Here is a 26,277-nt window from a genome sequence, read left to right as displayed (position 1 = left end):
AGGGGGTAGGGTGAGTGTGGGGTGGCCCTAAGATGTCTGGAGTCTTCAAGGAAAGGCAAAGAGTTCAGGGTACTAGAGAAGACCGAGTGAGAGGGAGAATAGCAAGGGATTTATTCTGAAAAGCAATGGGTTTGGAAAGCTAGATCCTATAAGAGTTAATGAACTATTGTAAGTATTCTAATTTTTATTCAAAATGAACTTACATGCATGTATACATAACCTATGGACACAGACAATAGTGCAGTGAAGGCCTGGAAGTGCTGGGAGTAGGGTGGAGGGGGTCAATGGGGGGGGGGGACATCTGTGATCTTTTCAACAATAAGGATACATTTTAAAAAATAAAATGCCATAATTATCATTAAAAAAATAAACTCTAGATAATTTTGAACAAAGTTGCACAGTCTGAGTTATGTTTTAAAATAATCACTCTGATGGCTTTTTCATAGAAGGACTCAAGGGTAGAAGTAGGACACCCAGTTATCCCAGTGAGAACTTCCTCACTTCTTCTAAGTCTTTGCTTATAAGTCACTTTTCAAAAGACCTCCTTTGACTCTTTTACTTAAAAATGCTATTCTTGCAAGATGAGTAATCCCCTTGAGGTGGCTCAGATTGGGGCAGCAGTGAAGTCACTAAGAGATGGTCAGATTCTGTATGTGTTCTGAAGAAATAAACAACAGACTTCACTGACAGGTTGCATGTTGTCTATAAGATAAAGGATGATTATTTAAGAATTTTAGAGGATAGAATTACCTTTGACTGAGATGAGGAATGTTGAGAGAGGAGCAGGTTGGAGGAAAGATTAGGAAATATGATCAATATTTCCACCGGAAATTGATATACTTCTTAATAAGACACCCAAGAGGAGATGTTGAGTAGAGAGTTGCTGTACACATCTACGGTTCAAGAGAAAAAGCTGGGTAGAAGATTTGGACATTGTTAGAAAACTGCTGGTATAGAACCATGAGACTAGGTATGGTCCGGAAGAGAAGAGTGTGTAGCTATAAGACAGAAAGAATAACTTTGCAAATCTCCAACATCATGGTGCCAAGGAGAAGGGGAAGGCCTTTGTTAAGGAGACTAAGAGTCCAGTGATATAGGAGAGAAAAATCAGGAAATGGTGGTGTGCTATGAGCCAACACATCCTTGACACACTATCTCTCTTGAGTGCACCAGGACTGATCTCACAATGCTTTTTATCCGTGTTTCTGTCATAAAAAATCTCATTGCCAGTTCACTTTCTGAAAGGTTAAGGCCAGTGATGTGGGGGCGTGATAAATAGCCATCTCAGATGGGTGAATAAAGAAAAATTAAATTTATTTAAAGAAAGGGGGGTGGGGGATGGGGATATTCAAAGGGAAGGGCTCCACAGCACTGAGGTAAAGGGTATTGGGTCCATGATGGCAGCAAAAATATACTTGGGACAGTGAAACAAGGAAGAGCATAGAAGAAGCAACAGGAGAGCCCAGGCTGGCCTGCTCTGGCTCACTGAGAAGTCAGAGAGAGAAGCGGACCTTGGAGACAGGTTCAGGGAGTAAGCCTGGGATGAGCTGCTACTGCCCATTGCTCCCCTGGTTGCAAGTCTCCTGGGGTCCTGTCAGAGCGAAGAAGGGGCTCTGGTGTGCTTCCCCCCCCCCCCCGGTAGTGAGAGCATACTGGGTCCTTTGTCCTGAGAATATTTGGCTCTTTCTTGAAGGTGGAAATCTTAGGAGAGGTCTCAGGGGAGTGTCTCAATAGAATATTCATCCACTTTCCAGGTGAGCTCTTTTAGGGTCATGGTCTCCACTGATTGGCAGGTGCCAGGGCAGGAGGCCATTAGTCTATATAGCTGGTCTTGAGGCAGCCACAGCACCACTTGTCTGCTGCTTTTCTCTACTTGGAGCTGAAATACAACAAGGCCTAGATGTTATCTTTAGGGAGGAACACCCAGGGGGTCTAAAATGCATGACCAGAGATATACCAGGGGAGGATAGGTTACCCTGGGGACAAGGTTCTTGTTTTCCCAGTTTCTCCCCCTGCTAGGCATCCAGGGCTTCCTACTTTGGTGAGTATCCATACCCAGGTTTCTGTACCTGTGTTTCTGTACTTGGCCTATCTAACACTCTCATCAAGGATCAGGGCATGATCAACTCTGCCAAATGCTGTTGAGCATGGGAAATTAATCCTGCCGGTGGGGGCATCTTACTCCAAATGCAAGGGCCACCGCCATGACTCCTATTGATGGAGCTGAGGAGTCTGGGAAATTGATTGAAATGATGTCCAAATTTCATGAAAGACAGTCTTCTCCAGGTGATGAGTAGGAAGACAGTCCACACCTGAGCTGACTCTATCCTAGGGGAGGAAATTAAAACAGTGAGTAGGCCATCTGCATTTATTTCCACTGACATAGTGTTCTCTCCTTAACCATACCCCGGACTCTCAGTACTTCACATTCTTCTCATCCCCTGAGTACTCATCTGAGCAACTTACTCCATCACATCCTCCTTCCATCTCACACATCCATCTCTGCCTCCCCTTTCTTTTCTTCCCTCCCATCTCACTACCCTGGCCCAGCAGGTTCTCCTAGAGATCTCTATTGATTACAGATTGACCCATCTTGTTTGTGGATTTCCACGTAGTACTGATAGAATCCTCAGAGCAAGAAGACATCATTTTAACACCCCTTTCTACTATTAATTTTTTGAAATGAGCTTGATATATCACCCTACCGAGACTGTTTCTCAAGTAGAACATGAGAGGTTTTTATAGATGTCACTAGGAGTTCTTTTCAGCTCAGCTTCTATTTAGAAGTCTAATACCTAGGAGAATAGGTGTGGATGGGGGAGGTGTTAAGCTATATTGGAACTTTGGTTGACATTTATGCATTGTTAGTCTACGAAAATCTGATTTTCCTATATTATTGTGCATTTAGGCAGAAAAAGGTATGATTATCTTAAATAAAACTGATCATATATAAAGATTGCATTATTATTTGAAGACTATGCAAACAATTTTTAGACTGACTTCATTGTAGGGAAGATGATATGTCCTGTCACTCAGAACTGTCATTCAATTGAGCAAGAGCAAAGATCAGCACAGAAGATTATAGAATGATTTCAAACCTCTGAGACTATCCAGTTTAGAGGACAGGTAAATACACTGGGAGACACCTCTCAATCAGCAGACATTGATGTAGTGTGTAGTCTCCTCCTTGGTTATCTCTGATGAGGTCTGTTTCATTCACCTACTTTGGTTTAACAGTCAATCAAGAGTCTTATAACTTATTATTATTTTTTGTTAATCCTCACCTCAGGATATTTTTCTCCATTGATTTTTTAGAGAGAGTGGAAGGGAGGGAGGGGGAGAGAGAGAGCGCAAGTAAAACTTCAAAGTTAAAGAGAAGCCTCCCACACGAACCCCAACCAGAGCCAGGGGTAGAACCTGCAACCCAGGTATATGTCCTTGACTGGGAATTGAACCTGCAACCCTGCGGTGCACGGACCGATGCTCTACTACTGAGCAACACTGGCCAGGGGAAGAGTCCTATAACTTATTACAACCAAGAGAAAACTTTGTGTGACAGGTGCTATATATCCCAAGACATCTTGGCTTTGATCCTCATTTATATACATTGTAATTTTCCATTGAGCTTTGGAAATGAAGAAACTCAATACCACATGCATGCACATATTGCATTTTAGACATTTATATCATGCCTCACTACAATGGCGACCTGTAGATAACACTCTCCTCCACTTTTCTAGAGATGGTATAGTCCTATACCTGTGCTTAGGATCCAGAGTCAAAGTGACCCACCATCACATGTGTTGTGTCTGTACCATAAAGAATTTTACTGTGTTCCTGGTGGAAAAGGCAAGCTCCTCCTCTGGGGTCACATGGCTGGTAAAGAGCAGAACTCTGAGTCAAACTCTGACCTGTCTCTTTTAGATGCCCATGTACTTTAACAGAAAACCAAGCACGTAAGGGAAACTGTGAGGCAAGTAGGAGACTGAGATGTAGTAAAGGACAATGTTCTTTGCATGAATGTGTCCTGATTCTGAAGGAAGAACATACCTTCAAAATGTAAGAGGCCAAGGATCCCTCCAAAGGAAAGACACCATTTACTAAGAGTATCGGCAGCAATTACTATTGTTGGGAAGCAAAGTGGATTAGCACCAGCTGGAAATTCGAGAAAGTAGAGTGTAGACTTAGGCCAGCCCAACTGTTTACCTCAGGGTTTTCTAGACGTCAGGCACCCCTGACCACAGCTCCATTTCACCTGTTCTTTTAGTTAATAGTATTCCTTTTATCATCTCATGCTTTTTCACAGCTTGGTCCTAAGCAAAAATATACATGAAATTTTGGACCAATGTGTAAATTACTCACATAACACATGACAATGAACACTTTTAATATTTACCTGTGTATCCTCTAACATCATCAATCATGTCACTCCCCACTAGCTATACATATTTCACAATTTGTTCACAGCTATATCCAGAGCTGTAACTTAAAAATACTGCCTTGAGCCCTTGCCAGTGTCACTTAGTTGGTTGGGTGTCGTCCTGTGCACCAAAAGGCTGCTGTTCGATTCCCCATCAGGGCACATGCCTGAGTTCTGTGCTTGATCCCCAGTAGGGGATATGCAGGAGCAAGCCTATTGATGTTATGCTCTCAAATCGATATTTTTCACTCTCTCTCTCCCTAAAAATCAATTAAAAATTCTTTTTTAAAAATACTCCCTTGAAAGATGCTTTCAACAACAAATAAAGGACCCAATGAAAGTAGGATAAAAAAAATGAAGCCCAAGGTCAATGATTTGGCCATATTTATCAAATTCTACACAAAAGAGAGATTAGATCACACGGTATTATATTCTCATTACAAAAGGGTGCTCTAAGTGTTTGCTAAGACAGTTCTTTAGGTTTATCACTGACCTGATGGAAGATGTCATTCTTGTCATCAGTTTCTCTTTCTTCTGATTTCATGAGTAAAGCAAGATGTTAAAGGGTGATTTCATCTCTTTCATTTTGGGTAAGGCTCCCTGAAAAATAGAGAGTTGCCAATGTGAGTTGCTGTCCACCTAAGCAGGAGTTGGTCCAAAAAAGATGGAACTGAGTTCTAGTTCTAACACCTTCGCTTTGAGGACTAAGGAAAACAAACAAGCATTTTCTAGCTCATCTTAAACATACCAGAGGGGTTAGATATCACATTGACAACTTGATTAATAGGATCAATGTTCCTTATTAACACAGTTTTTTTTACCATGTGCAATGTTCTTTGCAACCTATTTTACATACATGCATATATTCCACATTAAATTTCCCCTACAAAACCATTATGTTTGTATTATTGTTTTACAGATGAGAAGACAGAGGCACAGAGAGAAAGAGTAACTGACCAACTCCTATAGTAAAGGTCTCAAATTTAAAAAGTGGGACTGAAAACTGGACAAGGCTATTCAAAACCTACACTCTTTATTACTGTACCAGATATGCACTTAATTAATGATACTTATGTAATCATTTTATTTACAAAAATACCAACACTATATGTAAGTAATTAATTTTCTGTGAGCCCTGAGAACTCAGCTAATGCCTCCATGTGCTTAATATGCATTGATTCAAATTTAATTGAAGGCAACTTTCCAATTTTTTTGGAAAACATTTTGTATCATCCTTCTTCAGACATAAATGTCCAAAATTCCACCTGAGCTTTTTTTCTCCTGAGTTTTCCTCTCCAGGGAGGGGAAGAATAGCTTATAGTTGAGGAAAAGAAGAAAGGTTCATTCTTTTCCTCTGTCATTCCAGAAACTTGATCGGAGAGGTCAAGTTCTGCTTTCGTTCAATGGTCTTCAGAGGAGATATGTAAACACTCCTCTCTAAAAAGGAAACAGGCTTCTAGCCAGTGTGGCTCAGTTGGTTAAGAGTCATCCATTGCACCAAAAGGTCTCCAGTTGGATTCCTGGTTGGGGCACATGCCCAGGTTGAGGGATCGATCCCCAGTAGGGAGCGTGCAAGAGGCAGCCCATCAATGTTTCAGTGTTTTTCTCTCTCTAAATCAATATAAGCATACATGATTTAAAAAGAAAAGAAGGAAGGAAAAGGAAAGGAGGGAAGGAAGCCACTTTGCTGACTTCAAAAGACCAGGGAGAGCACAGCACACCAAATGTCTTTTGATCTTAGACTTAGTTAAATCTCACTCCATTCACTGCAACTCAATTAACCTGAAATATGGTACCTTTGAGCGATACCAGCAAGCAGTGTTTATTGTTGTTCCCCCACACAGATCCTGCATTAGGAAAGCCATGTGCAAGAAGGTACTGACAGTTAGCATCCCCTATCAGCAGGTTAAAGGCAACGATTGCAAGAGTACCCAGGGCTGAAGAAATTGCAAGCGATGAACATCACGTTTTTGTACATGGGCCCTGTTAAAGGAGATGTTGACTAACACTGAGACCACTGTTTTCAACACTGGTTTTCACCACAAATGCAGAAGTCTTTTCCGGAGACAATTCCGTAAAATGTTCTTAGATATCAACAAGTGATTTAATAATACTAGTGCATAATTCTGGCTATTCCTCTCTGAGGAAATATGGGTGGGGTCTAGAAATGTGAGCTAAATTGGTTTTCAAGGGAGGTTGTGCTAATGAAAAACTTAAATAAAAAACAGAAAAAGTCCATGAAAAGTTTCTTTTGTCTCTTAAACACAAAATTACATTGAGGTTACAGTGTACTTTAATTAACATAGGCTTATAATTTTTCCTGCTTCATATAAAGAAATCCCCTCCAAAAGATCTTGAATATCAAACTAGATCATTTGTACTAGTCCTAGAGGCAAAGAAGGACAGTTGAAATGTATAGAGGAAAGCTACAGAGAAAACATTCAGAAAAATCTTAGCAGCCAAGCTCTGAATACAATTTTTTTTTTTTTTTTTTTTTTTTATTTATTTTATTTTATTTATTTTATTTTATTTTTTCTACAAACAATTCTTTTTTTGTTTGTTTAAAATATCACAGATGTCTCTTTTTCTCCCCAATGACCCATTCCACCCCATCCCATCCCCCTCCCCAGTCCCTCTCCCCACCATTGTCCATGTCCTTGGGTTGTGTATATATGCATATAAATTCTTTGGTTACTCTCTCCCCCTCCACCCACCTGCCCTCCTCCATCCCTCTGACATTTGTCAGTCTCATCTATGCTTCCATGTCACTGAATCTATTCTGTTCATCAGTTTATTAAGTTCTTTAGATTCCACATATAAGCGAGATCATGTGATGTTTGTCTCTCTGCCTGGCTTATTTCACTTAGCATAATATTCTCCAGGTCCATCCATACTGTCCCATAGGATCCTTCTTCTTTACAGCTGCATAGTGTTCCATGGTGTAAATGTCCCACAGCTTTTTTATCCACTCATCCACTGATGGGCACTTGGGCTGTTTCCAGATCTTAGCTATTGTAAATTGCACCTGCTGAATACAATTTTAAAGGAAAAGCATGGCTGCCAATTGGGCAGGGTGTTATATGAGTTGCTTCTCAGGACACTTGTAACAAGGCTGATACATCATAAGCACATTGTCTACAGGAGCCAGGCAGGTGCCATTGCTGAGTGAAAGGACAGGGAGTGAATCAGTGGGGAGGAGTAGGGTCAGAGGAGACCCCTGAACAATTGACCTTTCAACAGAGGCAGTAACTGGCTCAGCTCTAATTGATTCCTTATGGGAATGGAAACTCAGTGTACCATCAACATAATTCTGATTTTTACAAATAAGATAGAAATGCAAATTTATGTGAACTATCCCTATTTGAAAAGTTAACATAAAAAACCCAAATTAAAAGTAACATTGTATATGCTAATCAGAACAGGTTTTTGATCAGATAACCCCCTGGGACTGCAGTGTATGCTTTTTACCTCGTAATATAGACACTTGAGTACCAGTCTTTCCACCCAATGTGGCTGTAAGCAACACAGAGGAGTAACGCTACATCTAATGCCATTTTTATGTCCTTGTCACTTATAAAAATGATTTCCACAAAACACACATTAAAAAAATTTGTAATAGTGATAGCAATAAAAAAAGATTAAGTGGTCTTAAAAATAACTTGCTTCATGATAAAAGATATTAATGAATTTAAACAAGAAGAGAATTTGGACAGAGCGCTTTAGCTCTGCTCAGGGTCCTGATCAAGTCACCACTGTGTCCATATTGACCTAAGGACATCAAGAGTAAAATTATGGCATTTCCAGACAACAGTTAATATGATACTATTTAAGGGTTGGAGCCAGTTTTCTAACCTAGAAGTTGGACCAGAAATTTAACGTCTCTTAATGTGAGGCTTGCCCCACTGGGGTATCTGTCCCCTCTCTGCACAATCTCCTTTAAATGGCACCACATGTTTATTCTGGGGCAGATGTTACACAAAGACTTTCCCCTGGGTGTTTTCAAGTTATGCTACTTCACAGGAAGTGAACAAAAATTAAGCCAGTGTTAAAACAGGGCCAAGTGAATCCCAAACAAGGGGAGCAAGAAAAAGAAAACTCATGGATACAAACAGAAGGGCTATATACCTTCAGGATTTTAAGCAGCAAGGAACTCAGAGCTGGCAGCCCAGGGAGGTGATGAGATGGAGAACATTTGGCTGAGAGGGCATCAGGGAGATCGCTCAACGGAGGGGACATGGGTTCCTCCTATGCAGACAGTCTCTGGGCTCCTTTGTTCTGAGAATGAGCTTTTTATGTTAACTTTTCAAATAGGGATAGTTCACATAAATTTGCATTTCTATCTTATTTCTAGCTAGTACTGACTTTCTATACTTCAGTCCCTCAGTGCTCTAGCCAACTTGAGTTATAAAATCTATGGCCATTCTGCAGCCATGTGCAATTTTTGTGAGCAGGAGCCAGCTCTGCTCTGTTCTGCTCTGCTCTGCTGTTCTGCACAGACGTCTGCAATTATAATTGTACCACCGAAGCAGTAGCCCACTGTCCTTGGGTATGTGTTGATCGGCAAAGGACAAAACAAGGGGCTCGTTGCACAACTGGGCCACGTGCCAATCTGTGGGTTTTCTGAAGTCTTTGACTCAGACCCCTCCTTGCTCTGCCGGCCCCACCCTCAGGGGCTGCTCAATATCTTCAGTGCACAGGACAGGGGACACCTGCTGCCCCTGAACCCCAGGACAACCAACTGGATCTGTTCTCACAGCAGCCACAGCACAGAGACTGGGTAAGACAATGAGTCCCCTCAGCTGGGACAGGAGAGCCAGCGATGGGATAACAGCTGCGGGAGGACTGAGCTTGGGTTAGTACCCAGGACACAAGACGGACTTGGGGGAACTGAAGGGAAAGGAAATAGGACTTTGGTGACAGCAGGGCCCTACAGGGTGAGAGATGAAGGGGTGTGTCACTACTGGGCAGGGATACAGGAGATTCTTCTCTTTTTACAGGAAACATGGCTCCAACCCAGCGGGATTCCCAGCTTTGTCTCCTTCTCCTGTTGGGGGTCTTGGGAATGGTGATCTCTCCCCCACCTGGTGGTCTAACCTGGGCTCAGTGGTTTGTAGTTCAACACGTAAATATGACCAACAATCAATGCACCCTTGCAATGCAGAGGATTAACCAACTGAATTTTGTTAGTTTCGGGTTGCCGTGCAAAGGCATAAATACTTTTATCCACACACAGTATGCTGCTATAGTTAATCTCTGTTACGGTAACAATATAACCTGCCGCAATGGACGTGACACAAATTGCTATAGAAGCCCAGCTGCAGTGAATCTTACCTACTGCAACCTCACAGGGCCTGCACAACCTTACATGCAGTGCCAATACCAGCAAGTGGCCACACTGAGAAATTACAGTGTTGCCTGTAATAGAAATCGTCCAGTTCACTTTGATAGACTCTACTAAGCTCTGTGCCAAGCTCCTGCGTTAAGCCTTGAAGTCACAGCCATGGTCCCATTCCACCATCCACCTCGATATCAGCATCAGTCCTCAGCTCCAGCCCACAGCCCTCTTTAAGCTCTTCTGAGTTGAAGCTCCTGTGCACCAGCAATAAAATTCTTTGCAGTCACCCACGAGTCTCTGTGTGCCTGTTTGCATGCCTCTGCTGTCATGTAGACACATCTGATCTAGAGAACTTTTCCTTCCTCTAATATGAGATTTGAGGTAAATAGACACGCGCATAAGAGGCTCCTTGTAAAAAGAAGTGACTTCGAATTTTCTCTCTCTCTGTCTCATGTTAAAAACCTGAAGTTTCAACTGATCTGTGTATTTCCATCCCAAGAAGTAAATGGACCCAGTTGAGTAGAAAAGAAGCAAATGTCTTTGATCTCATGTGAGTAATAAGTAAAACTTTGATAATAAATGTAAACTTTTTGTTGTAATCCAAAAAAAGAACAAAATACCATATGTGATGAGATGACAAAAAAAAAAAGTTTTAACCTCAGAAATATTTTCTTTAAATGAGTGCATCAGTTCTACAGGTATTATTGGTTACACTAGGGGCGGATCCAGGGTCCAATGTGGAATGAGATCACTTGTTCAGGTAGTTCTTGGGGAGGTTCTAGTACTGCCAGGAAAAGATGGGAATTCTTTCTTGGTAATTTCTATGTCTTGGGAAAGGGGGCATCTGGTCCTCTGGTGGTGGAAGGGCAGGGAAGAGGCACAAATTGGGATGTCTCATGAGAGGGAGGCTGCTCTTGCCCATTCCAGCCTCCACTGCTGCGCCCACAGGGGAATCAGGGGCTCAGTCACACTCGGGCAGGAGGAGGCACGGGCTCCCGGGTGAGAGGGTTGTAGAGCCACAGAAAGACGGCCTGGGTATTGAGATGTCACAAGGCTGCACTCAGGAATGAATGAGGGACAAGAAGGGAAGGCCGCTTGCAAACTGTGGTCAGGAGCAGCGCTGATGTGATTGTTTGGGTGACAGGGGCTTCGGGGTATCTTTATGGAGGGTCTGACTTAGGCTAGAGCAGAGGGGCATGCCATCAAATCTGCACTTCTGTTCTTGGCACTGGGAGTCTTGACCTCCCTTTTCAAGGCCCTCCGAGATAGTTTCCATCCAGACACTACTCCACGATGACTTACATCTTGCTCTTAGTAGTATACGGACAGCAGTTGCATTTGAGCAGTTTCCTGAGAGGCCATGGGTGGGTTTGCACCCCCAGGTGTGTTGCTGACTGTAGATATCGCGCGGGGACCCTGGGTTTGGAAAGTTGCCATGCTCAACAGAATCCAGTGACTTTAGGTAAAATGAGTCATGGCATAAGGATGTTCATTCTTCATAGAAACGCAGAATAGCAGAAGGAGAGTGAACACAGCTAAGATGGAATCAGTATCCTGTGAAAAACGTGGTCACTTCAGTCACCAGTTCATGTGACTTTTCCTAGCCTAGGACCAGCACCTTCCACCTGCCCCAAGCTCCCTCCGCTTTTCCACTTTGTGTCTTCATCCTTTATCCCAGTCATTTCTTCTTTCATCTGGGGCATATCTGTTGAGCATGTTTTGTGTTCCAGGCACTAATATAGGTATTAGTAATGCAAAGAAAACAAAGACAGGATTTTTCTCTCATGGTGCCACTTTCTCCTGGGGCTAAGTACTAAACTTATAAGGTTATTTTTCCTACGTATAAGTGTCAGGAAAAAAATAAGACAGAGCAATGTGATGAAAACGGTTTGGGTGTGTCATGGAAGTGACAGCAGAGATTAGGCAGGCAAGACCTGTCAAAGGGAACAAAATCTGAGCAAGATGCAGTGACCAGGAGGAGAATCACCCCAGCAGAGAGAAAAGCATGTTCAAAATTCCTAAGATAGACACAAGTTTAGCATTTTGGAAAAATAAAAGTCTAGTCTAATAGCACTAGAGCATTAATAACCATGAGCATTAATGATGGAGGTGATGAGATTCAGACCCTTCAGGGCTGAGGAGATCTGGGTAAAGAGGTATTTCTAATTGAGAATCATATGAAGTGTTTAAATAGTAGACTTAAGTCACCTGAGATTAATTTGACTGCTGTGCTAAAAATGAGTGTTTCCCACCCCTTCCCTGGGATGTAGCTTGTGATGGAGTTCAGATCCAGACTCTATCTCTTTCTGATTTCTCTAAAGGATCCTGATCCTCGCTCTATCCTTATAACAACATATACATTCCTAAAATATATTAATTTTATTTCTATACCTATTGCATTCCATCTTGATCATATTGCATTTGACTAAGAAGAACTGAAACATAATTATGAAAAGTCCTAACAGATCAATAGTTCCAACATCCTCTAAAGAATGGTGGAAATCAAAGAGGGAAAAAGGGCCAAATTTCCCTAAAGAATGAAGCTCCACACTCTCCTCCTGTGACTGTTCTCCTGTCTGGCCCCCTTGCTCTCGGTAAGTGCTTCTCAGCTCTACCATAAACTTCCTTTCTTTCCTTGACATAGAACTTTCTCCCTTTATCTCACTGGAAGGAAGAGGTGGATTGACTAATACACATACCTTATTCTGTGTCGGTGTGTTCTCTAGTCTCATGTTTATGTCATTACTTAAAGCTCCACAGTTGAAAATATGAATATTTAGAGTTCAAATGAATAAAATCTTAAGTCTTACTTTTTATAACTCTGACCCAGAAAAATATTTCCAATTCCTCTATGAGAGCAGTCCATCATTACACATATTTCCTGGTGCACAAGATCCTAAACTGAATGCCTGTCCAACAAGTTTCTCATCTCTGTGCCTTGATCTGGTTTCTCATTGGTCTCACCGGTGGCCCAAATGGAGGAAGGGGTTGTACAGATCAGACACCATCGCTTCAGTAAACCTCAAGCTCCTCTTACAACCTCAGAGCAAGGCTTTGGGAATGCAGAGATAAAGTGTAGATGGCTCCTACTGTTTCAGGGGAACTAACAATGACTGAGAATCCCAAGCAGGCCATGTTTGAAGGGGTTGTTCCCTTAGTTATGGATACTCACAGCAGAAAAGAAACCTGAGTCTCTTATCTCCCTCTCTTATCCTGGAGCGTAGACATTGTGGAAAGACCCTACACAGGTATGAGCCATAATGAACACACATTAGAAACAGTGGTTTCCTTGTACAAGTTGCCTACAAGGAACCATTTAATGATAGTTTTTCACAAAACACAGTGTATGTCTATATTTATGATTGTGGTATTGGTCTATGACATGACCTCAACTAAAGGAATAGAATTCTCAGGACAAGGAGCTGTAAGATTTAGTCCAGATTTTTCACTACCCGGCTGTGGAATTTTGGAAGATCATCCCAACATGCTGTTCTTCCTCTTCAAAGAATGGGCTTGTATTAAATGGTCTTCCAGCCCAGATATTTTTAAGTTCTTTGAGCTCGTAATGAAGGAATAATTTTCTGTGTGTAGATGTCTATGTTATTGCAGAGGTGTATATGTGTAATATTTTGAGTACATATTTGTAAATTGTTCAATGATTTAAATGGGCTTTCTTATAAGATCCATGAGTTTGATAGAAAAAGGATGACTAATTAAAGCTAAACAACTGCATATACATAGTTTATTATTACTTTAAGATTCCACAGTAAAATTTAAATGTATTTACAGTAGGGAGGCTATTTTGGTCTGACCCTCAGAACTAACTTTTCATTTGAGTGAGATCAAAAACTAGCACAAATGCTACCATCAACTAATCGACAAATAACAAGTGCTGATGAGGATGTACAGAAAAGAGAATCCTAGTACACTGCTGGTGGGAATGCAGACTGGTGCAGCCACTATGGAAACAGAATGGCGTTTCCTCAAAAAATTAAAAATAGAACTGCCATTTAACCCAGTGATCCCACTTCTAGGAATGTATCCTAAGAATCCCAAAACACCAATCAGAAAGAATATATGCACCCTTATGTTCACAGCAGCACTATTTACAATAGCTAAGATCTGGAAACAGCCCAAGTGCCCATCAGTAGGTCAGTGGATGAAAAAGCTGTGGGACATTCACACCACGGAATACTACGCAGCTGTAAAAAAGGACTCTTACCCTTTGAGACAGCATGGTGGCATCTGGAAAGGATTATGCTAAGCAAAATAAGCCAGTCAGAGAAAGACAAGTATCACATGATCTTACTTATATGTGGAATCTAATGAACAAAATAACCTGAAGAACAATATAGATCCAGAGACCTGGAAGCATGGGACAGACTGAGGAATCCCAGAGGGAAGGGGGGCAGGAAGAGAGTAACAAAAGAACTTATATGCATAACCCATGGACACAGACAACAGTGTGGTAGGCCTGGGGGAGTGGGCGGGGGGGTGGAGGGGGCCAATTTGGGGGAAAGGGGGGCGTCTGTAATTTAAATTTATTTGCAGATAATTAAAAAAAAAAAAAAACTAGCACAAAAACTTAAGGTGTTATTTCAGGAATACCTAGGAATAAGAGATTGTGAGACCATCTGGGTTAGTGGACTTGTAGAAAACCTGGAGAGATCAGTCACTCATCAAGTGCAAATTTATCAGCTATCCCTGGAACAGGAAGCCCTTTTCTTCTTTTTTTAAACTGCTTTTAGTCTAGCAGAAAGGAAAGAAGGCAAACATTGTTTATCTTCAAAAGAAGTCATGGGTCAGTGGTGATACATAGTGCCCCATATTCTGGTCACTCAGTCTGTCCATTGGAATATTTCAGAACAGTCCCTTAGGACCATTAGCCAACTTTCTTTCACTATAAGTTATGTGATTAAACATCATAAACCCCTGAGTAGCCCTTTCTGCCAACGTACTCATGGAATGCCACATGAGAAAAACTATGACTAAATAGTTTCTATCACCATCACCCGGGGAGCTTTTCATACCATGGATTCTTGGGCTCTACTCCAGATATACTGACACAGAATGTCTAGATGTGGAGCTCAGGAATCAGTACTTCCAAATCTTTCTTCAGGTGGTTCTGACATAACCTGTCCCCAGCCTGGGACCTACTTTTTTCTGACCCTGACTTCAGAAGCCTAGGACTGAAATTAGTAATGTCCTGTTACCGGGGCTATTCCAAGGTGAGAGGAAATGAAGGTACCATTTGCCTTGGGGCCCAAGATAATTCCAGCCACAAAGATTTCTAATCAAGCACCTATAGCCTAGGATACGCCTGTGTTAACTTGACCCAATCAGCACACAATCGACTTACTTATCGTTGAGACAGTTTCCCTTTAAATCAAGGGAGAAATGGTTGAAGGTTTTGGCTGAGACCCTCTATGTGGATAAAATGCCTCAGCCACATTGCTATGTCACACACACCTGGCACCGAGTAGATGCTCAATAAATTTTTGGAATGAATGAAGAGACATAGATTGTATTAATTTTTAATTTTTGCATAATAAATTACCATAAACTTATCAGCTTAAAAACAACATACAATTATTATCTCACAGTTTTTATGGGCCAGGAATCCAGGCACAGCTTATCTGGGTCCTCTGCTTATGGTCTTACAAGGCTGCCATCAAGGTGTTGACCTGGCTATTTTGTCATCTAGAGGCTCAAATAAGGGAGAATCTATTCCCAAGTTTATTTACACTGTTGGCAGAATTTATTTCCTGTATGATTGAGGGCCCATTCTCTGGCTGGTTGTCGGCAAGGAGCCACACTCAGCTACTAGAGGCTGCCAACAATGTCTTATCCATAGTCCCTCTCACAGCACAGCCGAGAGGGTGAGACTACCTCACCTCCTCCACACACTCCAAGCTTCTACCCGATATTCTAGAGCAGCTGGAGTCAAACTTTTCTGCTCTTGATTCTCCTTAACACTCTTAAAAATTAGTGAGGCTTCCGAAGAGTTTTTTAGGGTTATATCTATTTATAGTTACCATGTTATAAGTTTAACATTGAGAAAACTTTTAATATTTACTCATTAATTTATTTTAAAATAACAATAGTGAACCCATCGTATATAGACATTGAAATCATATCTTATGTAAAATAACCTAATTTTCCAAAACAAAAGTTAATATGAAGATTAGCATTATTTTACATTTTTAAAAATTTCTTTAAAGGTCGGCTTTAAAATAGTCCTCTTTTTTCACTCAATCTATTGTATAATTTTATTTTGTTGAATTATTTAAAGAAAATCCAGCCTCTGACAGATATATAGTTGTATAGATTTGGACCTCACAGACATACCAAAAGGATTTGGGGGACCCTCGGGGTCCTTGGACCATACTTTGACAACTGCTTTACTAGAGAACAAGCAGTATACCACATAATATTGCAAGCACCCCTAAAGGAACACACATATTAAAGATAAATAAGGGAGGCTAATGAACATCAAGAATCTGTGCTGTGGTAAAACCACTTAACTCAGGTGCTGAGAAGTATCATGTAATGATTATATGTATGTGTGTGTGTGTGTGTATATATATATATACATATATATATCAATTAAAATGGCAAAAATAATTGTATTACTTATGTTTATAAACAGCTTCCACATGAAGGGAAAATGACAAGGATCCTGTGGATGGAGATTAGTTCATCCTCATTCTAAAAATACATTTTATTCAGAAAACATTATTACCTGGGTGGGGGCAGAAAACCCCTGATAAAGCAAGTATTTCAGCCTGGATGATACGCACACCTTCGAGATGAGAGTCAGAGGCAACCTGGGTGGCTAGAACTTCCCTTAGCCCTACTGTGCACCCTGCCTCCCTCCGAGAAGCAGCCCACAGTAAAGAAGAACACTGGAGCTTTCAGGGAGACATCAAGGTTCTGCTACTGTCACTGTCTGGGCCTCAGGATAACATGTAAAGCACAGATCAGCATCACAGCCTTATAGACTATCGTGAGAGCCAAATGAGTCCATTTAAATAAACTGTTTTACAAACTTTCCATTTTCTCTAGAATACGCTCAATGTGAATATAATAAGTTAGCTGTCCATCCTGGCATCTTAGTTTGCCCACCATATATAAAAATAGTTATTATTTTAACCCTCTCCAGTATTAAAAGACCAAAGCTTGAACCAACTGATACTGACTTCCCAGGTTCTCATTACAAGAAAAAAATAACCGAGTAGTGCCAACAGTGTTCACTTTTCCTGGGCTTCATTAGGCTCGATAACACCAGGTGAATCTGCAAGTTCTGTTATCAACCCACAGCCCCCTGCCCCACACTCACCCCAGAGCTTTAGAGCATCAGCTGCGGGAACACTGAGAGCACGCGGGCTGACTTATCAAAGGGACCTACACTATAGATGAACATATGGGGCTTGGGGTCGCCGCTTTGATCAGTACGTAAATACCATCTTTTTATACTAGTAAAAGTTTGGAAGCAAACAGAATATCCTGAATATGGGAGTGGTTAAAACATGATGGTATATTCTTACAACAGGGTACTACGCAGCCGTTAATTAGAATGATTAATTAGTTAATTAGAATGAATAATTAATTCTTGCTACTGGCAGGAAATATGCCCAAAATGCATTGTTAATGGGAAAGAGGTAATGGTGTAGAAAATGTGACTATTTGGGGCAGGGGGCAGCAAGAGGAGATAAGCACATGCATCTATATAACCTTATGTGTGTAACATACATAATATATAAAGGCTGTAAAAGGATAGAGGAACTGAATAATTACTGCATCTGGAAGAGAAAGTCGGGGCCTAAAAGACAAGGACCAGAGGAAAACATGCTTTTTACTAGACTTGCTCTCTTCACGTTTGAACTTATGCCTGCCATCTGCATGTACCCTGCATCTGAATATACTCATAAAGCGTAAGATCAGACCACCTCGCTGCAGCCTTTTCTCAGGTGAGTGACGAAGGATCCCGAGTCAGAGGAAGTTCGAACAGTAAAGTTATGAAATCCAGCAAAACTTCCGTGGAGACGCAGCAGAGCCGACCTCGAACCGCCCCCCCGGCGAAGGGGCAGTGCCGCAGACGTGGCACCCGGCAGGCGCCCGCTGTTTAAGGCCTCCCTGTTTCTTTTCCTGCGGTTTTCCTCGGGATTTAAGAGGCTTCTGGAAGGCTGAGGCCGTCTCTGAACGTTCTGGTCCTAGCGGGCCCGCGGGGGCCCGCCGGCGCAGCGCCCCCTACCGGCCGGGACGGCGGCGGCCGCGCGGAGAGCGAGAGGAGGGGCGCCCCGGGACCCGGCGCCCCATCTCCCCGCAGAGCCTCGCTCAGGGCTGTGCCCGCTAGTCCGGGGATGGTGGCTATGGAGGAGGCGGGAGGCTCTCCGGACCCCTCTCCAGGAGCTCGGGACCCGCCCCGCGGAACTGAAGAGTGCGCTGTGGGCCCGGTCACCCCGCATCGGGGTCGTGCCCGCCAGCACCGCGCACGGCCGCACCCACTCCGTGGGCCCTCCGGCCTCGTTCCCGCCCAGAAAGCGGGCCGCGGTGTCGGGGAGAGCCGGGAAACCCGCCGAGAAAAGCGGCCAGGGGAGCCCGGGTCGGTCCCAGCGCAGGATTCCGCGGCAGCTCCTGCCCTCTGCCGGCGGGAAGGAGCACTTACACATTGCGGTCACTGAGGGTTGTCGGGGCGCAGCTCCGGCGCCGCTTTGGCACCAAGGACCCTCTGGATAGGCTGAGAGAGAGGCCGCGGATGCCAGAGAGGAAGCATTAGAAGAATGAGCTGAAATTCCTCGCAGACAAGGAGGGTTAGATTACCAGCACTGGTCTTCAAGGGAAGGGGATGTCTCTACTAGCCTCCCCGAGGCCCCTGGAAACAAGGGCCGAGATGTCAGTGGCAGGAGCAGCTGGTAAGGGCTGGACTGGAGCCCAAATGCATCAGTGGCCTTGACATATTAAGATCCTGCGTGGTGGCGATTGGTTTGGGGAGACGCACTCAGCAAACATTTCTTGAGTATCTAAGTACCAGAGACTGTTACAGGTATGTGGGCGTCATCAGAGAATAAAACAAACAAGCAAAAAAAAAGACAATAGACAAAATAAATATGTAAATTATACAGGCCATTAAGATGATAAGCTTTATGGGACAAATACAGCAGGAAAGGGAGTGGGGTGAGACTATGGGTAGCATTTTTAACCGTGTGGATGAAAAGGGGCCATGTGCTAAACCTGACAAGCTCGGGGGAGGCCTGCATGGTGGCCTTGCAAACTCAGAGACCTAAAGCCACCGCAAAGGATGGTCTGAAATTAAAACTTTTTAACTAAAAACAGTCTATGGTGGGTAGTCATGTCTTAGGCTGGCATCTTCCCTAACAAAGGTCAATCTTTACCTGAGTCTGTCTGTTGTCTTTTTGATGATGTATCTTTGGAACGTCAAAGTAATTTCCTTTTTCTGGACCCCTCAAAGCACAGGCACTGCTCTGCGGAGACCACAAATCCCCTCATTGTTACTGAGTTACTTGTTGACTGTTAACTATCCTATACTTACCTTTGTAAAAGTACGTGTCCATCATTTTACATTTTATCCAGTCCTAGAGCTTTCCCTGCTTTGCTTTCTTCCGCCTCCCTACTCCATCACCAATGGATTCCGTGTAACCCACATGCGTCCCCTTTTGATTGTGTAAAATAAGGTGCAAAACTGCCGTTCTTCAGAGCGTTATCTCAACCTGTTGCGATTTTGCTCCCCGGAAGTTGTCGACAGTTTGGCTTAAATAAACTCACAAAAACTCTTCACAGGTTTGACTGTTTCTTATGTTGACAACAGGACAGTAAGTCTCCGTGATAAGGTGATAAGGTGGTATGGTAGTTAGCCTTGCATTTGTCTAGGAGGAAACGTCTTAAAGCAAGAATGTGCCTGTGTCTTTCAGGAACAGCAAACAGGCCAGACACTAAAGAAGCAGGAGCGAGGAGGAGAATAAATAGCAGATTTGTTCCAAAAGGCAAGGGTATCGGAGGGCAGATCACTTAAGTGTATGAGGACTTTTGAAAGGACTTTAGCTCCTACTCAGAGTGAAGTGAAGAGGCACTAGAGGGTTCAAAGCAGAGTGACATCATCTGATAGGCATTTTGAAAGGATTATTTGGGCTGCTGTGTGTGAGGCCAAGGGTAGGAGTAGGAAGTCCAGGTCAAAGACTTGTATAGCAATCCTGGTAGGAAGGAATGCTCTCTCCAACTAGGTGGTAGCTGTGGAGGCAGGGAGAAACAGCTGGGTGCTGGATGTGTCTGAAGGTAAAAACTGACTTTACCAACAGGTTGAAAGTGGGACAAAAGAAAACGAAATGAACCTAGAGCACCATGCTGTTGACCTCAGAACAAAAAGGGTGGTGTTACCTTCAACTGAGGTGGGGAACATTAATGGAGGAGCAGTTTTAGGGGATGAGTACAGAAGAAGGTAATTATTTCCATTTAAGGAATGTTAAGTTTGAGGTGTCTCTTAGACATCCAGTGAAGATGTCAAGTGGACAGCTGGCTATGGAAGTCTCAAGTTTAGGAGAGACAGCTGAGCTAAAAATGTAAATATGGGAATTGGAGAATCAATGGCATTTAGAGCTTTGAGACTGTGTAAGATCACCAAGAGAAACAGACAAATTACTGACCCATGGGACTCTCCAAAATTCAGGTACCAGGAGAAGAAAAGGAACTTGTGGAGAAGGCTGAGAACAAAAGCCCTGTGAGGTCATGGGAAAGGCAGGAGCTCAACACGCAGCTTGACGTGACTACCTGCCTTGAGGGTACCAGGACTGATCTCAGGATGCCTTCATCCTTGATCTGTCACAAGAAGCATCATCCCCAGGTCAGCCTCATCAAGGAGGAGAGATTGATCAGCTGTGCCTAATGCTGCTGAGAAGGGGTAATCAACCCTGTCTGGGTGGGGCAATCTTATTCATATGCAAGGAGCACCTATCATCCCTACTGAGGGAGCTGTGGAGTCTGGGCTGTTGATTGGGGAGATTTACAAAGTTCTTGGCCTTGAAGAAGACAGTCTTTTCTAGGAGAAGTGAGAAAGAAGAGAGTCCACATCTGAGTCATGTTTTCTGTCCTGGAGGAGGGAATGAAGAGACAAAGACAGGCATCTGTGTCTCACGTCCCCTGATTTATCAGTCCCTCTTTCCTGGGATCCCAGACCCTCATTACATCACATTCTCTCCCTTCCCCATCTCTCCTCATTCCTCAAACTACTCACCTGAGGAACCCACTTTGTCATATCCTCCTTCCTCTTACACATCCAGTTCCAGAACCTCACAAATTCTTTCCAGCTCAGACTCTTTGTAGTCCTCTGAATTTCTGATTAAGGAGTAGATGTGTGTGTGTGGAGAGGAATGTCTACAGAAAATACAATCCACATTTTTTACATTTTTCTGCTATGTAAATCTGATTTTTTTTAAAGATTATAGCTAAATCCTGATTACCTGAAATAAAATTACTGTATTATATATTCATATATGTATGTACATGAGATGGTTGATTTTATGTGTCAACTTGATTGGGCCATGAGATGCCCTGATATTTAGTCAAACATTATTCTGGATATTTCTGTGAGGGTACTTTTGGATGAGATTAGTGTTTAAATCAGTAAACTAAGCAAAGCAAACTGTTTTCCCAATGTGGGTGCGCCTCATCCAATCAGTTGAAGGCCTGAATAGAACAAAAAGGCCGACTCTTCCCCCAAATAAGAGAGAATTCTCCTGCATGATGGCCTTCAAGCTGGGACATCGGCTTTTCCCTGTTTTCTGACTCAAACATCAGTTCTTCATGGGTCTCAAGATTGCTGGCCTTCAGACTGGCACTGTATCATTAGCTCTCCTGAGTCTCCAGCTTACTGTGGAAATCTCAGGACTTGCCACCCTCCATAACTGCATGAACCAGCTCCTCATAATAAATTTATTTTTATATACACACACACACATATATATATTGTTTCTCTGGAGAAATCTAATATGGTATGTGTATTTATTGTTGTTACTTTAAGACTATCAAGAAAAATATTTAACTATTATATTGCATAGCTTCTTGCAATAGCTTTTGTTTCGATTTTTTTTGTTAATACTCAACTCAGGTATGTGCCCTTGACCAGGAATGGAACCCTTGACCCTTCTGTGCACAGGCCGATGTCCTAACCACTGAAGAACACCAACCAGGGCCTCAGAGCTGTTTTTCAGTTAAGTGAGAGATAAGATTAGCATAGAAGACTATGGATAATCTTATGCCTCTGAGACAGTCTAGGTGTGTAGACTAATTGGCTAATGCACTCGGGAATATCAGTCAGTTAGCAAACATTAATGAAGTAGTTCCATCCTTAGATATCTCCAATAAGATTCACCAACCTCTGGTCTAATAGAAAAATGAGAGGCCTAAAACTCATTAAACCTAAGAGGAAGCTTTGATGGGTGCTATACAGCCTAAAATATCTCTGCATCATTCACAATTTTTATGCCTATGAAGTGTTGAAATAAATGGACGGAGTGTTGGGAATGAACAAGGAAGCCTCCGCCTCTTTGGTGCACCTACTTCATACAACGCATTTTGGATTAAGCCTCACAAAAATGCTGTCCCTTTGGTAACACTTTCTACACTTTCTAGTCTCTTCACCTGTGTTCAGGATCCAGTGTGACCCACCGTCAGTCTTCTTGCCTGTGTAGTGTAAAGAATTTTACTGTTTTTTCTGGTAGAAAAGTAAAGGCAAGCTCCTTGTCTGAGGTCACATGGTTGTTGAAAAGCAGAACTGTGAGTCAAAACCTGATGTCTTTTTTAAAAGCCCATGTACTTTGACAATCAAGCTCGTCCCTCCTAAGGGAAGGATGTGAGGCAAGTAGGAGACTGAGATGGAGTGAGGGAGGATGCCCCATGCAGGAAGACATTCTAGCTTTGGAAGAAGAACATACCTGAGCAGTTAAGAAGCCAAAGATTCCTCAGAAAGGCATCAAAGGGAAAACCCCAACTATTCACAACATCAGTAGTAATGACTATTGTTGGGAAACAAGTGGAATGGCTGAAATTCAGAAACCAGGCAATTAGGGGATAGACCCAGGTAAGCCTGACTGTTTATCTAGGGTTTCCCAGACAAGCAGGCTCTATATTCTCACCATTGTGGAAATGTTTCTAACTGCTTGCCAGGACAGTTTCTTGTCTTTTTCATGGAGTTAATGAAAGAATTCTATGACCATTTATTTCTGTTTGCTCTGATTTCATGAGTAAATTATGTTAAAAAGTTGATTCTACTGAAACTAATACAATACTACTGTATGTCAACTATAACTGAAACTTTTTATTTTTAAAAAGCTCATTCCTTCTGTCTCAATTTTAGCAAGAGTCCTTGAGAAACAGGAACCAATGGCTGACCCAACCCAAGTCCACCTAAGCAGGACTCGGTGAAGAAGAAGATGAAACCCTCTCTGGCCACTTTAGCTCGCTGTCCATCCTCAGTCTATCAGAGAGCTTGCAAAGACCTAGAAAGAAGTAAGATTTCCCTCAAGTTACATTCCCAGCAAATTTTTTTTGTTTTAAATTTATGAAAAACATGAAGGAATTGGGTTAGAGGCTCAAATAATTATAAGCTATTTCTCGTCCATATCTAAGAGGAGAGTCATAAGTTGTAGGACGTGCACTAATTCTTCATTTTTCAGGACTTTTCTACACAGTGTTGCTGTACATTGAGCACAGCTGGCCCTTACCCATTAAATGCCAGTACCGGCCCCCTCCCCAATCATTATAGTTACCAAAAATACCTCTAGAAATTTTGAAGCCACAAAGTCACTGAAAATAACTGGTCTAGACGTATGATGAAAATTTGTGTCAAATTACTTTTCCTGTGCCCTTATGTGATTAAATAGGAATAGCCCAGAATGCATTTTAGCCATATCCTCACATCCTAGCTGTGCATATTTTATTTCATAAGTTTTTGTTTATTCTTAAGGAACTCTAACAATGTTCAACTATTCATTCATTCAGCATACATGTTCTAAGTTTTATGATATGCCTGGCCCTCCTATAAGCACTGGAAATGCAAGTTATAAATAAAGACAGTTTGTGTCCTCCAGAGCTCCAATCACAAGACTGGGAGCTCACAGGCAATTATGATACACAATGATACATCAGGATCATAGAATTTTTTTCAGACCAAAATGACTAACACAAACAAAAAGGCCCCATAACACTGTGAAGTTAGTTCCTTTCCATTCCCTCTTGAAGGATAAAAAACTGGCAAGAGAGATCCCTAGGAAGTCTCTGCAAGGCCTCCCTGAAATAGCCCTCCTCACTGAAGCCCAACTACTGACGTACTGACCCACTCTATCTTCCATATCTGTGCCAATGGCAGGGTTATCAATTCAGAGCATCCCTCAGAAAGTGATTACCTCTGGTGCATTTCTGCAGCTTTTCCTATACTTTCCTATTTCATTCCAGAAACTTGATCAAAGGGATCAAGATCTGCTTTTGTTCAATGGCCTTCAGACGAGATATGTAGGAGGCCCCATACCAGAATAAGGCAGACCTAGGGGACATCTGTAACACTTTCAACAATAAAGATAAATTTAAAAAATAAAAGAAAATAAAAGAACCAACTTCTCTGATCCCCAAACCCCTCTCCAATTACGAACAACAAATTATAGGCCAATTATAGCTTAACTTACCCCTCACTCCCCACAATGTTCCAGGATTCAAATAGCTCTGATAAGAACAGAAGACTTATTTTAAAGCATTTCATAGATCAGCAAAGAATTTTTTTTAATATTTTGAGCAAATATATTTTATTTCTCTGGCAACAGCACTGAAAAACAAGAAAGAAGAAGGAGGCAGACCTAAGGGACCAGGGAGAGACCAGCATATCATTTGTCATTTGAGTTCAGCTTACTTAGCTCCCTCCATTCATCGAAAGTAAATTAACCTGCACCATGTTATTACAACAGTCCTTTAAGTGGTACCAACAAGCAATGTGTGTTGTCATTCCTATAGATTGCTGCTGCATTAGGAAACCACGTGAAGGAAGATACTGAAGGTTGATATCGCCTTATTAGCAGGTATCATCACTGAGCAGAAATTGCAAGAGTGCCCCGGGGCTGAAGAAATTGCAAATGCTGGACATCAAGATGGCTTTGAGCAACCCTGTGGCCAATGTTCTCAACAGTTGTTCTTGCCACAATGCAGAAGACCTTTTCCTGGGACTATATCTTACAACGTCCCTTGATTACAAAAAATGGCATAATGAAATTAGCTGATAATTCAGTGGCTGCTGTGACACTGGTGTGGTGATTAAACTAATGAAATAAGAGTTCATATTTAGCAATCTTTTGATATTAAAGACAAAATCATGGGGTCAATTCAGTGTAATTTCATTAACATGAGTTTTGTATTGATTCTAGTTTCAAATAAATAGGTCCTCAGCCCAAGATCTTTCCTGTCAATTAGAGCATTTGGATTTAATTTGGAGGCAATGGAGGGCAGTTTAAAATTTGAAGATGGGCCCTGGCTGGTGTTGCTCAGTGGTTAGAGGGTTGGTCTGTGCACCAAAGGGTGTGGGTTTGATTCCCAGTCAAGGGCATGTACCTGGGTTGCAGGTTTGATCCTGGCCCCTGTCAGGGTGCTGCAGGAGGCAACCAATCAGTGTGTCTCTCTCACATGGATGTTTCTCTCTCTCTCTCTCTCTCTCTCTCTCTCTCTCTCTCCCCCTCTCTCCCCCTCTCTCTCCCTTCCACTCTTCCACTCTTCTACTCTTTCTACGGGAAAAAAAAATCCTCAGGTGAAGATTAACAAAAAAATTAAAATAAAATTTGGAGATGGAATCTATAGTAAAAACTGTGTTTGGGGATGTGCTCTGAACACAATTTAAAGAGGATGGTCAAGGACTGGAGAGAGCATTGTCTAGGCCTCTCTCAGGACACTTAACAAGTCCAATGGGTCATAACACAAGTGTCTACGGGAGTCAGGCAGGTATCATCACCGAGTAAACAGGCCGGAGGTCAGGAGGGAGGCGTGGAGTCAGTGAGCTGTTGCCCCTTTAAGAGGCTGCTGCTGCTCAGCTGATAGTCACACTGAGATCATGGTGGCTCAATGTGGCTATATTTTTGGCTATTTTAAGGCAAGCCGGGAATCCAAATTTTCTATATGAAAATCCCTGTTAGGAAAGATTATCACCAACTCCAAAAATCATTTTTAAAACAACAAATTAAAAAACCCACTGAATAAGCCAATCAGAGCAGGTCTTGGGCCAGATATACCCCTATGACTGCTGTATGTGGCTTTTGGCTTTTGCTTCATATTATAAATACTTGAGTACAGCTGTCTGTATCTACTGAGACTATAAGCATGCAGAGGATACCTAATTCATTTTTACATCCTCACTACCTATAAAAATGCTTCAATGTGAGAGATATGAGAAAACGTGCTTAATAACAAAAGGAATTCAACACGGCAAGATGACAGTCCTTCCTGATCCACCGTCTGCGGTGGGGTCACCACCAAG

General features: G+C 42.3%; 1 long non-coding RNA gene across 1 annotated transcript; it reads left to right on the top strand.

Moving 5' to 3' along the window:
* The first annotated feature begins 19,999 nt into the window (after positions 1-19,999).
* LOC308561012 lies at positions 20,000-23,159 on the top strand. Its single transcript, XR_013999421.1, has 3 exons — positions 20,000-20,048; positions 20,440-20,613; positions 23,125-23,159. It is a non-coding gene; the product is annotated as an uncharacterized lncRNA (long non-coding RNA).
* Positions 23,160-26,277: the final 3,118 nt, after the last annotated feature.

Source organism: Miniopterus schreibersii (genome assembly GCF_964146895.1).
Source record: "Miniopterus schreibersii genome assembly, chromosome: 1".
Taxonomy (NCBI): domain Eukaryota; kingdom Metazoa; phylum Chordata; class Mammalia; order Chiroptera; family Miniopteridae; genus Miniopterus; species Miniopterus schreibersii.
Note: the sequence above shows the minus strand (reverse complement) of the source record. Positions and strands in the feature narration are given on the sequence as shown.